This window comes from Hippoglossus stenolepis, chromosome 20 (assembly GCF_022539355.2).
Source record: "Hippoglossus stenolepis isolate QCI-W04-F060 chromosome 20, HSTE1.2, whole genome shotgun sequence".
Lineage (NCBI taxonomy): Eukaryota > Metazoa > Chordata > Actinopteri > Pleuronectiformes > Pleuronectidae > Hippoglossus > Hippoglossus stenolepis.
Window position 1 is genome coordinate 12256383 of NC_061502.1, and position 10000 is coordinate 12266382.

The 10000-nt window shown below is 42.0% G+C and overlaps 1 protein-coding gene across 2 annotated transcripts in view; it reads right to left on the reverse strand.

Annotated features, from left to right (window-relative positions):
- The window catches only part of LOC118099686 (tyrosine-protein phosphatase non-receptor type 14), a 37824-nt gene extending 32812 nt beyond the window's left edge, over positions 1 to 5012 (reverse strand). For both annotated transcript variants that reach the window (XM_035144391.2, XM_035144389.2), the window contains exon 1: positions 4574 to 5012. The gene's annotated coding sequence lies outside the window, so the exon portion shown is untranslated. The remainder of the gene's footprint in view (positions 1 to 4573) is intronic.
- Positions 5013 to 10000: the final 4988 nt, after the last annotated feature.

Here is a 10000-nt window from a genome sequence, read left to right on the forward strand (position 1 = left end):
GCAGCGCTGCCGACTCATCCCGCGGCTCTGAGATCTGCCGATTGATGTTCTGGAGGCTCGGAGAGTTGTAGATATGATTGAGAGGAACAGTGGGAGGAGGTGCAGGGTCGCGTCTCTTCTAAATGCAGAACAAAGCGTGGGTGATTCCCAGCATCTGAATGAGAAAATAAAAGCTTTGGATAGATAAGCGAGGATATGGAAGGGCCGAGGGGGGCAGGGGGGGCCGTTATCATGTTGGTACAGTTGGTCGGGAGAAAGGGGAGGAGGTGGGGGTGAGGGCAGGAGGGAGGGAGGGAGGGAGTGAGTAAACATACGACACTGAGACTGATAGTGGCAGCTCTCCACCTCAACAACACAAAACATGGTGGGACCATCAGCCCGTCGGCCACTGCGGCTTTTCCAGCCTCAACCGTGGTGCTGTTCATTTTTTCCATCCCACCCCCCCAACCCCACCTCCTTCATCTCCTGGGAACTACGCTCGCATAAACCATGGTCACAACTACAACCCCACACACACACACACACACACACACACACACACACACACACACACACACACACACACACACACACACACACACACACACACACACACACACACACACACACACACACACACACACACACACACACACACCAAACGCCACGGAGTGTTCTCTCACAGCCGAACCCTCGGGCACAAACATTAACAGGGACTTCAATGGCAGCGGGTTTACAGGCCAATGAAAGCAGCAACACTTTGGGTTTTAGCTACTGTTTACATCCGGCTGCATCCAAACACACATAATGGCCGTGAGGAAGGGAAAATTCACACATTCTGAACCTGACATCAAATGGAAAAACAAATACTCTCTGCTTGATCTCACACACACACACACACACACACACACACACACACACACACACACACACACACACACACACACACACACACACACACACACACACACACACACACACACACACACACACACACACACACACACACACACACACACACCACAGTATGTACATTTAGACCCATAGGTCGACCACATCATGGAAAAAGTCCCATGCTCCTTCAGTTGTGAGCTGATGAGAAGGGAAGAGGGGGGTGTGTCTCTCCAGGGTGGAGGGGGCGGGGGCTGAAGGTGGCTGACAACTCCTCCGGAGCACCTGGAAGGAGCCTAAGGTGGAGTGTGGGAGAGTTGGGGCAGGTCGCGACACGTTCTCGGCTCTGTTGTTGTCTGCCGGGGCTGCCAGAGAGCGCGGCACTTACACAACTCTGAGATCCTCTAACAAAAGCATCTCTGCAGGTCTGAATACACTCGCCACACACACACACACAAAATACTGCTCAAATTCCCAGGAGTCACCACTGACTCTGATCATTTTGTTGTTGATTGACTTTCTGTTGAATAAGCACTGAAACGAATCTCCTAAGATCAGATCTCCAGAAATCACTTCTTCTTTCGCACTTCAAAACAGCAGTTGCGCTGTACTGCCATGGGCAAGTCCTGTTTTAAAAAAGGCGAAGAATCAGCGTTTTCCAGTAGTGTAGCGTTAGCCTGCGCTAGCTAGAAAGTCAGCAATGTGGTCATATTTCACAGCTTAAAGTGTAACTTAACAGCTATGTGAAGGAAGTAATTGTTGTGTATCCCTAGAGTTATTTATTTGTTGGTTTCTTTCAGGTGTGACTGTCAAACTAGATAAAAAAGAAGTTCTATGTCATTTATTCTCTGTGTGTATTTGAATTTCAAAGAGTTTAGCCCTGAGCCAGACCACACAACAATGATAGCTATCACCATTTCCATACAGGGTTAGTAGCATACAGCTGTTAGAATACATTATATGAGTAGTTTTTTTTCAAAAGGCACTGGTATCAGGTCGGTGCTCTGCATCGGCCGATTTGCAACGGTATCGGTATTGGGAAGGGAAAAATGGTATCAGAACGAGGGACCAAATATAGGACATTATAAAGTATGGTTGTATAATTACTCATGCTTGTAGGGAGCTTTCACTCCGACCTTCTTTGGTCTGGACATTCAGACTTTTCAGTTTAGTCCGAAACAAAATAAAAATGGTGTGAATGGCACCTCTGACCACGATCCAGACAAACGGACCAAGATTTTGTCCAACCATAACAAGGTGGTCTCGGTCGGGATCAAATGAAAAATGGTTCGGTTTGTTTCCCGCGTGAAAACATTCTTTTGGATAGTTCGTAATGTCAGAGCAATTGCAAGAAGTTGAGACAGCATTAAACAATAGAGGAAGAAGTGGAAATAGCTCGCAGGATTTGCTTGTATGATAATGAGGACGTTGATCCCCAATGTTACTACAGAGGTAACGAAATTAACGAATGGTTCACGCCCATCTATAATCCAATCGATGTCAACAAAGGTAAGCGCAGCAGGCCTAGGTGATGACAACAGGACGTACGCATGTCAAACAAGAGCTCACTAAATTGCAATGTGGAACCAAAACTAACCAGATCAAATGTAAACAAAGCTACAAAAGACCACTTGGTTCGGACCCTGGTCTGAACTTCCGGTGTGAAAATGCCTTCTGGTTTTTGGAAAGAGAAAGAGGTCACAGCCTTACACCTCTTCCCATTAGCAGAATATAACAAGTAAGAGTTAGCACATTTCTACAACAATAACCCCCCATTTATTTCTCTCTCTCTCTCTCTCTTCCTGCACTACAGCATGAACACTTGGCCAAAATTACAGGTACGTTCTCCCGACATAGCAATCAAATGGCCTTTAAGACGCAAATGACCAGAGCCTACACCAACAATAGCCACTTTTCCTTTTTACATGCAGCCTCCCATCACGCAGTAAACACCTATTATATTCTTACCGTGCTGACCTCCAACAAAACAAGCCCGTGGGACCTTACGTTAGCGTTTCAGCGACTTTCCTCCATTGTTTTGGAATGCGACGACAGAGTGTGTGTGTTTGTGTGTGTGTGTCTGCTCTGAGACATGTCTGACCATGAGGGGATGAGGAGCAAGGATGAAGGATACAGCTCTGACTTTTCTTTAAATTCTCCAGCAGTGTTTTATAACTGCAGTGTCCTCCCGACCCACTTGCTCCGGCACCATATAATTTACACAACATGCCTTTGAGCTTATAAAGACAGCCAGATGTGTGTGTGTGTGTGTGTGTGTGTGTGTGTGTGTGTGTGTGTGTGTGTGTGTGTGTGTGTGTGTGTGTGTGTGTGTGTGTGTGTGTGTGTGTGTGTGTGTGTGTGTGTGTGGCCTACGCCTCCTGCAGCTATGCTATATTTGCTCTCCCCACTTTTTTCTTTTACTGTAGCCCTGGTAGTCAAAGGTGCATGTCCAAACACATCTTGCACATACTCTCACACAAACATGTATGCACAGTGTGCACGCAGGGTGTGAGGAGGACAAACAGCTCCATAGCAAAGCCATCATGTCATCACCGCCAGGTCCAAGAGGAGGGACGCTCATCCACAAACATGCCGAGTCATCCAAGTGTGTAAAAAAAAAAACCATCCTGTAGAACTGTAATCACTGTGAGGGTGAATGCACGTGCAGGGCTGATCCCAGACGTCTTCTTCTTCTTCTGACCTGGATGACGTGAAGTCAGTGCAACAACGACCATAACAAGCCGTTTCCCTGTGTAAAAAATGTCAGGTCTAGATGTGATAAGAGAGTAGCATCTCAGCTAGGGACGGGCGATACGGCCAAAAATCTGATCAGACGATATCGATAGTTATCACGGTGAATATCACATTATCCTATGATATGATAAATGTCATATAATCCAATGATATCACGATAAATGTCACATCATCACAATATCGCGATACATTTCACATAATAATTTCTTTTAAGTATAAAGACAGATTCTGCTCCTGATTGACGGTTGTACTTTCTGCACTTTACAAATCTGAGGTAGATTAATTATGTGTTATGCTTCCTCACCCTGCTGACACAATGCACTAGCATACTGATACATACTGAACCGTTATATTATTGACATCGTGTTATCGCCCAGCTCTAATCTCGATAGTCCAGGTGTTGCAGACTATAACCTGGCATCTGCCCAAAAGTGCCTCTTTAAGGGGCCCTACATAGGGTTCCATTAGGGCCCTCAACCTAGTGAATACATTGCATTATATCGTAGAACAATGTATTGTATCGTGATACGTATCATATATTAATATTCCCCCTATGAACTCTGGAGATGTCACTTGCTCTGATTAGACGTGTGACAGGATCAAATCAACAGTGTTGTTAGTATATAGCCCTCATCTGATGTGTTTTTATTCATGTTCAAATGCTGGATGAAGAGCAGGAGGATGAAGAGGAGGAGAAGACGGAGGGAGGGAGGGGGGGAAATGAAAGTATTTGGGATCCCTTGCCTCCCATACGTGGCCACAGCCATTTGGCCTACATTTAAAACCCAGCTCATTCACACCGTTAAAAGTTGTTGTCTTCCACCACAGGTATGTGCGTGTGTGTGTCTGTCTGTGTGCGTGCGTGCGTGTGCGTGTGTGAAACATTCAGGAGCAGAGGGAAACTCTCGACTCTCCTGCTGAACTTTTCTTCTCCAGGCAGACAACTCACCCTACATGTCGTCCGCTGCTCTCCGCTGGAGGAGGAACTTCTTTTTCACTCGACGCTGCTGGAAATCACAGCTTCATGGAGATATTCCTCATCCGCTCCGTGGGAATAACGTGAAAAGTCCCGAAACCCGGAGAATCTCCTGAATCATAAGCGCAAAAACTCTCCGGAGCAAAAAGAGGAAGAAGTCGCAGAAGCGGGTTCAAAGTCACTCCTGAGGTTTTTGGGGGTTTTTTTCTGGTCGAGAAGCTGCTTCAGTAAAAAAATAAAGAAAAAAGTTTCTGTCTTGTTTTCCAGCCGCAGAGCAAATAGAAAATAAAAGAGTGGAAGTGAAGCTGTGCCCGTTGACCGTGAATAAGAAGCACAGTGTTCTCTGCCGGGCTCGAACTCTCGGTGTGTTTATAGTAGTGGTCCCTCCGCTCCAATGGAGGCGTTCAGGGCCAGGGGGGGAGAGAGAGGAGCTCACGACGCGTTCAATGTCGGCGGGAAAATAAGGGAAACGCGAGGCTCACGTTCACTGGGTTGTGGTACGAGTTGTAAATCTCGCCTCCTCTGTGTTAATGGATGAGAAATTGACCAGACTAAAAAGTTTAAATAGGGCTGCACTTTAAATAGATTTTTCCCATAGATAGTTTCTGTTATTGTAGGCTGTTCTTATCACACACATGTTTTGCTGTTATTTCCAGTCAGTTTGGTTTTAATTAGTTATTTGATTGAGACTCTCAATTGGTCGAGTGTGTATGTGTGTTTTGGCTTCACTTTTGGGCATCTTTACGTAAAGTCACGTATAAAACAAATGACCAGTGACGTAAAACATGTTGTGAATTTACTTAGTTTGAATTTAAGCCTCATCTAAATACAATGCTGTGTACACATTACTAGTAATGATGCTAGTCCATTGATATGAATGAGTATGTTCTAAAATCAGCCACTCTGTAGATGATAATAATCACCTACTTTAGATTTAATAAATGTTTTGAATGCAGGACTTTCACTTGTACATGAGGATCATAACATTGTGGGTTTACCTTATAAGAATAAGTTATGGATCTTTCACCACTGCAGCTGCAGAACATACACAACCAGTGGTTTGTTGGTATTTACTGAGCAGACGTCACAAACATAAAAGTTGGCAACCAGGGATTCACACTACGGCTATAGGACAAATGGGGGATATGTTGTACAACTTCAGGGTGAATTCCAGAACGGATGAAGTTGGAATTTCTAAAACCAAGTCCATTTGCCCTTGATTCAACTTTTATTTGATAAGAATGAGTGGAAATCTTTATAAGCTTTTTGGAGGAATGGTTTTGACTTTTAAATCAAATTGACATTTTTCATTTCTTCTTGAGGGTAAAAAGTATGGGAGCCTATTGCTGCCACACTAAGTAAAACTTATCAAGTTAACACATGATAATTTTTAAAATAACTAACTTGTTAAAATAGAAAACTTATCACGTTATAACATAAAACATATCATCTTATATAAATAATTTTGTTAAAACACAACACTAACATCGAGAGTTATCACGTTGTAATGTGAAAAGTTGAAAAGTTTTTCACGTGGCAACAACATGCTATCGCACAGAAGAAAGCAAGTAAAACTAAACTCATAAAACTTATACACATTTACTATATATAGTACATTTCACCTCCCATTGTCCTGATGACCCTGTGTTAACTGCATATGACAAATACAACTTGAATCACTCAAATATGTGAGAAGTTCTCCACAGGCCAGCAGAGCTCAGGGGTCCCAGCCTCTGCGGGGGCCCTGAAGGCAGCAGCGGCTCCAGATGCCGTCCCCTCTGACATCAGACCGGAGGAATGTGAGGAATGTGGGCTCCTGGGAGAAGTCCTCCTCGTTTAATGGTTTTCCAGGGGCCACAGAGGTGACTGGGCGTCCAACAAAGAAGGTCCCCTCACCTCTCATGTCCCCTCTCTTTGCCTTTTGGGCCCTGGATGAGTCACAGCATCCCGGGGCCAATCTATTTACACAACCTACACATTTACAACATGGAGGCTGATTAAAAGAAAAATGTTTCACAAAATATACACTTTGCTATTTTAATTTAAGAGGCTGTCACTGGATATTTATTGTATTAATCAACGCAATTATTATATTGAAAATGTTTAGTTTCATATTAACCTTCAGTATTTTATGAAATATACAACAATAGTATTTGATAGTATATTTGATTAAGAGAAGTTATTTTAATATACATTATTATTATTATTTTTATTAGAATTATTTCTATTGAAACAGTAGAAGTGGGTTATACCAAATTTTTTTTCCAACAAAAGTATATATTCTCCTACTTCTACCACAAGAACCACCAAATAACGACATTTGTAGATTTTAGAATTTTGATTTTATTTATTTAGTTAATTAATGGTTCAGTTATTGCTCATGTCATTTTTATCTCTGTGCACAGGGATTTTTTCAAACCTCAATCCATACTCAGGGGAAAGTAACTCTGGTGGTGAAATAGTAAAATCCCTTTTTAAAAATTGAAATATTGTCATGTTCATTGCCAGCAACATTGCAATTTAAATATGTGGTGTACAACGTGTAATTTGCATCTGAGAATGTCAGTTTCTTTTCACTTTTGTTTTAAAATCCAGAGAAGTTCAACAGAGAAAATATTAAAGACGTGACCTCTGTGTCCTCAATTGTGGTTTTGTCCATGCTGTATAAAATTATTATTTATCCATATCTATGCTTAGGATAGTTTCCCCTTATATTTCTTATTCATTTATGTTCATTCAACCACATTAAACCATATATTGCATTGGCTGACACACACTTGCTTTCATGCTGTTCAGTGTCTTTGTGAATAAGGTCCATAATGATCTCATTAAAGGATTTTAAATATCACAGAAAGTTATTAGTCACTAAATCCTATGAGGATATAATAAAGAATACATTTTAAAGGTACCACAGGAGAGTTTACGTTTTTTTTTAAAGCACAATGACTGTATCTCCAGAGACTGTAGAGGTTCATTCAATCCTGTAGTTATGTCACAGTGAACTCCTGTCAGAGAGGATATAAGAGTAACAGTAAAGGCCTGGATAAATGCAGTAGATTATTTTGTTCTGTTTAAGTTTAGCTCTAATTCACAGATTGTACATTTTACACATACTGAAAATTATACACACTTAACACCAAACCTTTATTCTGCTGTAAATATTGTATTATTGATTTATTATTGATTTACATTATAACTCGGATCAGAAAGAATAATAACAATTTCAGCAGAATAAAACTGAGGTTTATTGGATTCAAGGATTATTTGTGACTAAATATCACCCTCTTGTGGCGAACATGAAACTCACAACAGCAGCACAATCATTATTATTATGAAGTATTACTTGAAGCTAAATCATGTTGGCAGTAATTACAGGGTTTAAACACAGAATGTAAACGGTCGTAATGTTACCTGCTGCAATCTGTCAGCCCATAAACTCAAGTCTGAAAGCTTTAAATGTCAGAAACAGAAAGTAGGTTGATGGTTGAAATGGATTCTGGGAATTTACTAAATGAGGGTGAATAAGGTCGGCCAAGTTAAAGTAAAGGGAACAAAACAAAAATGGAATTTACAACACACTCAAACCCTAAATAACCCCTATGGGATTTATTTGAAATGACAGAGAGCATATATACACATACAAGTGTATATAATATAAGTGCATATAATATAAAACTGTACATAATAAGACAGTCCAAGTGTTTTTAGTATGTATTTAATAAGTACACTGCTTCATGTTTCTCAAACATCAGCGAATGAGTCAGAACCAATGAGAACAATGTCTTTTATTTTCTCTTTCAGGATTTTGGATGAAAGCCCTGGACTGTGCTTCCTGCGGCTTCCTGTGGGAGATGCTGTGGGAGACTCATTCGCTTTCTGTAGCTCCAGTATCATAGGACCACGTTTTGGATTTCCTGATGTTTTGGATTCCCTGAAAGTGGTTTCCTGTCCACAATCTGAGGCCATGGCCCCAGTGAATGAACACAAATCTGTTTCTCTTTGTGTCGTCAGTGTTTCCTCACTGAGCCGGTGTTTCCTCACCTTTTCGAAGGCGGCCGTCGCTTTGTGTGACAGATTCACTGGAGAAAATTGAGCTTTTCAAACAAATCTGACACGGATCAACCTTCAGCAGCACACACAGGCCTCCTTACTCCCTTTAAGTGAATTTATTCTCTCCGACTCCTACGGCACAGGGAATCAGATAAAAAATAAAGTCAGCCTGTTCATGAGGCACAGTTGCACAACCTGACACTGAGCTTGTAATGAAATAAATCATAATGGACGATGAGGAAAGTTTCAAATGCAGCACATAAATTTATATAAGTTTATTGGTTTGTTGCAGGAACAGTATGTCCAGTCTCCTCCAGGTTTATAGGGGAGAGGGGGCCTCTCACAGGACTGACAGCTTGGACAGAATAATAATGTAATACGGGGAACTCTGAGTGGAAAGTCCTCTCCCTCTCACTGTGACTGAGATACGCTGCACTTGGAAAAGAACAGAGGACGTGACAGATAGAGGATTTTCCTGCTGACTGCTGACTAAACACTGAAAAATGTTTATGACTCTGCAACGGAAAACAAAATGAGAAAAAAGGGCCATCATCTGACGAGTAAATGGGATTTTTACACATTAGGGTAGATATGAATTATGTTTCCATCCCTGTCCAGTTGTTGGTTTGTTTCCTACCTGCTTGTTTGGTCTCATCTGCATTGATCTGCTTGTTAGCAGGACGAAAGTCTTCGTACTCACAAAAGCTCCAGTTTAAGTCGAGTTTACCTTGTTGAGTCGAATTACAGAGGGAGAGACAGAGGGAGGGGGGTGCACACAGTTTGTCTCTTCTTCAAGTTGAGGTTGACCGCAGGGTTCGTCTCATAGCTTGTTACATCGTCTGATGATGGATCTTTTGGTCTTTTGGTTTTGTTGCGTGTATGAAACAGCCTCCACCTTGAAACCTAGGATCCTGAATCCTGATAAAAAAGAGCACACACACACACACACACACACACACACACACACACACACACACACACACACACACACACTAATGTGGAGAGCACCTCAGTAACCTTCCTGATGACTGAATAGGAACTTGAGAATGGGACAAACACAACATTCATGAAAGGGTCCAATCGTCAATAGTTGATTTGAGTTACGTTGTTTTAGTCCTGAAAATAAAAGCCCCTGTACTGTATAGGAGGCCTGCAGCTTCTTTTTTACTCTTATACCATCACTGTTGTTGATGCTGTATAGTTTGGTTTGAATGGTTTTGAGCTACTTGTACTTTACTGGAATGTTTCTCCACCACCCTCACAAGGAAATGACTGTGCATTTTTCCCAATTCACGGGGGTTCTCCTGAGAGCTCTATGGCATGTTTCACATCTGGAAATATGAACAAAGG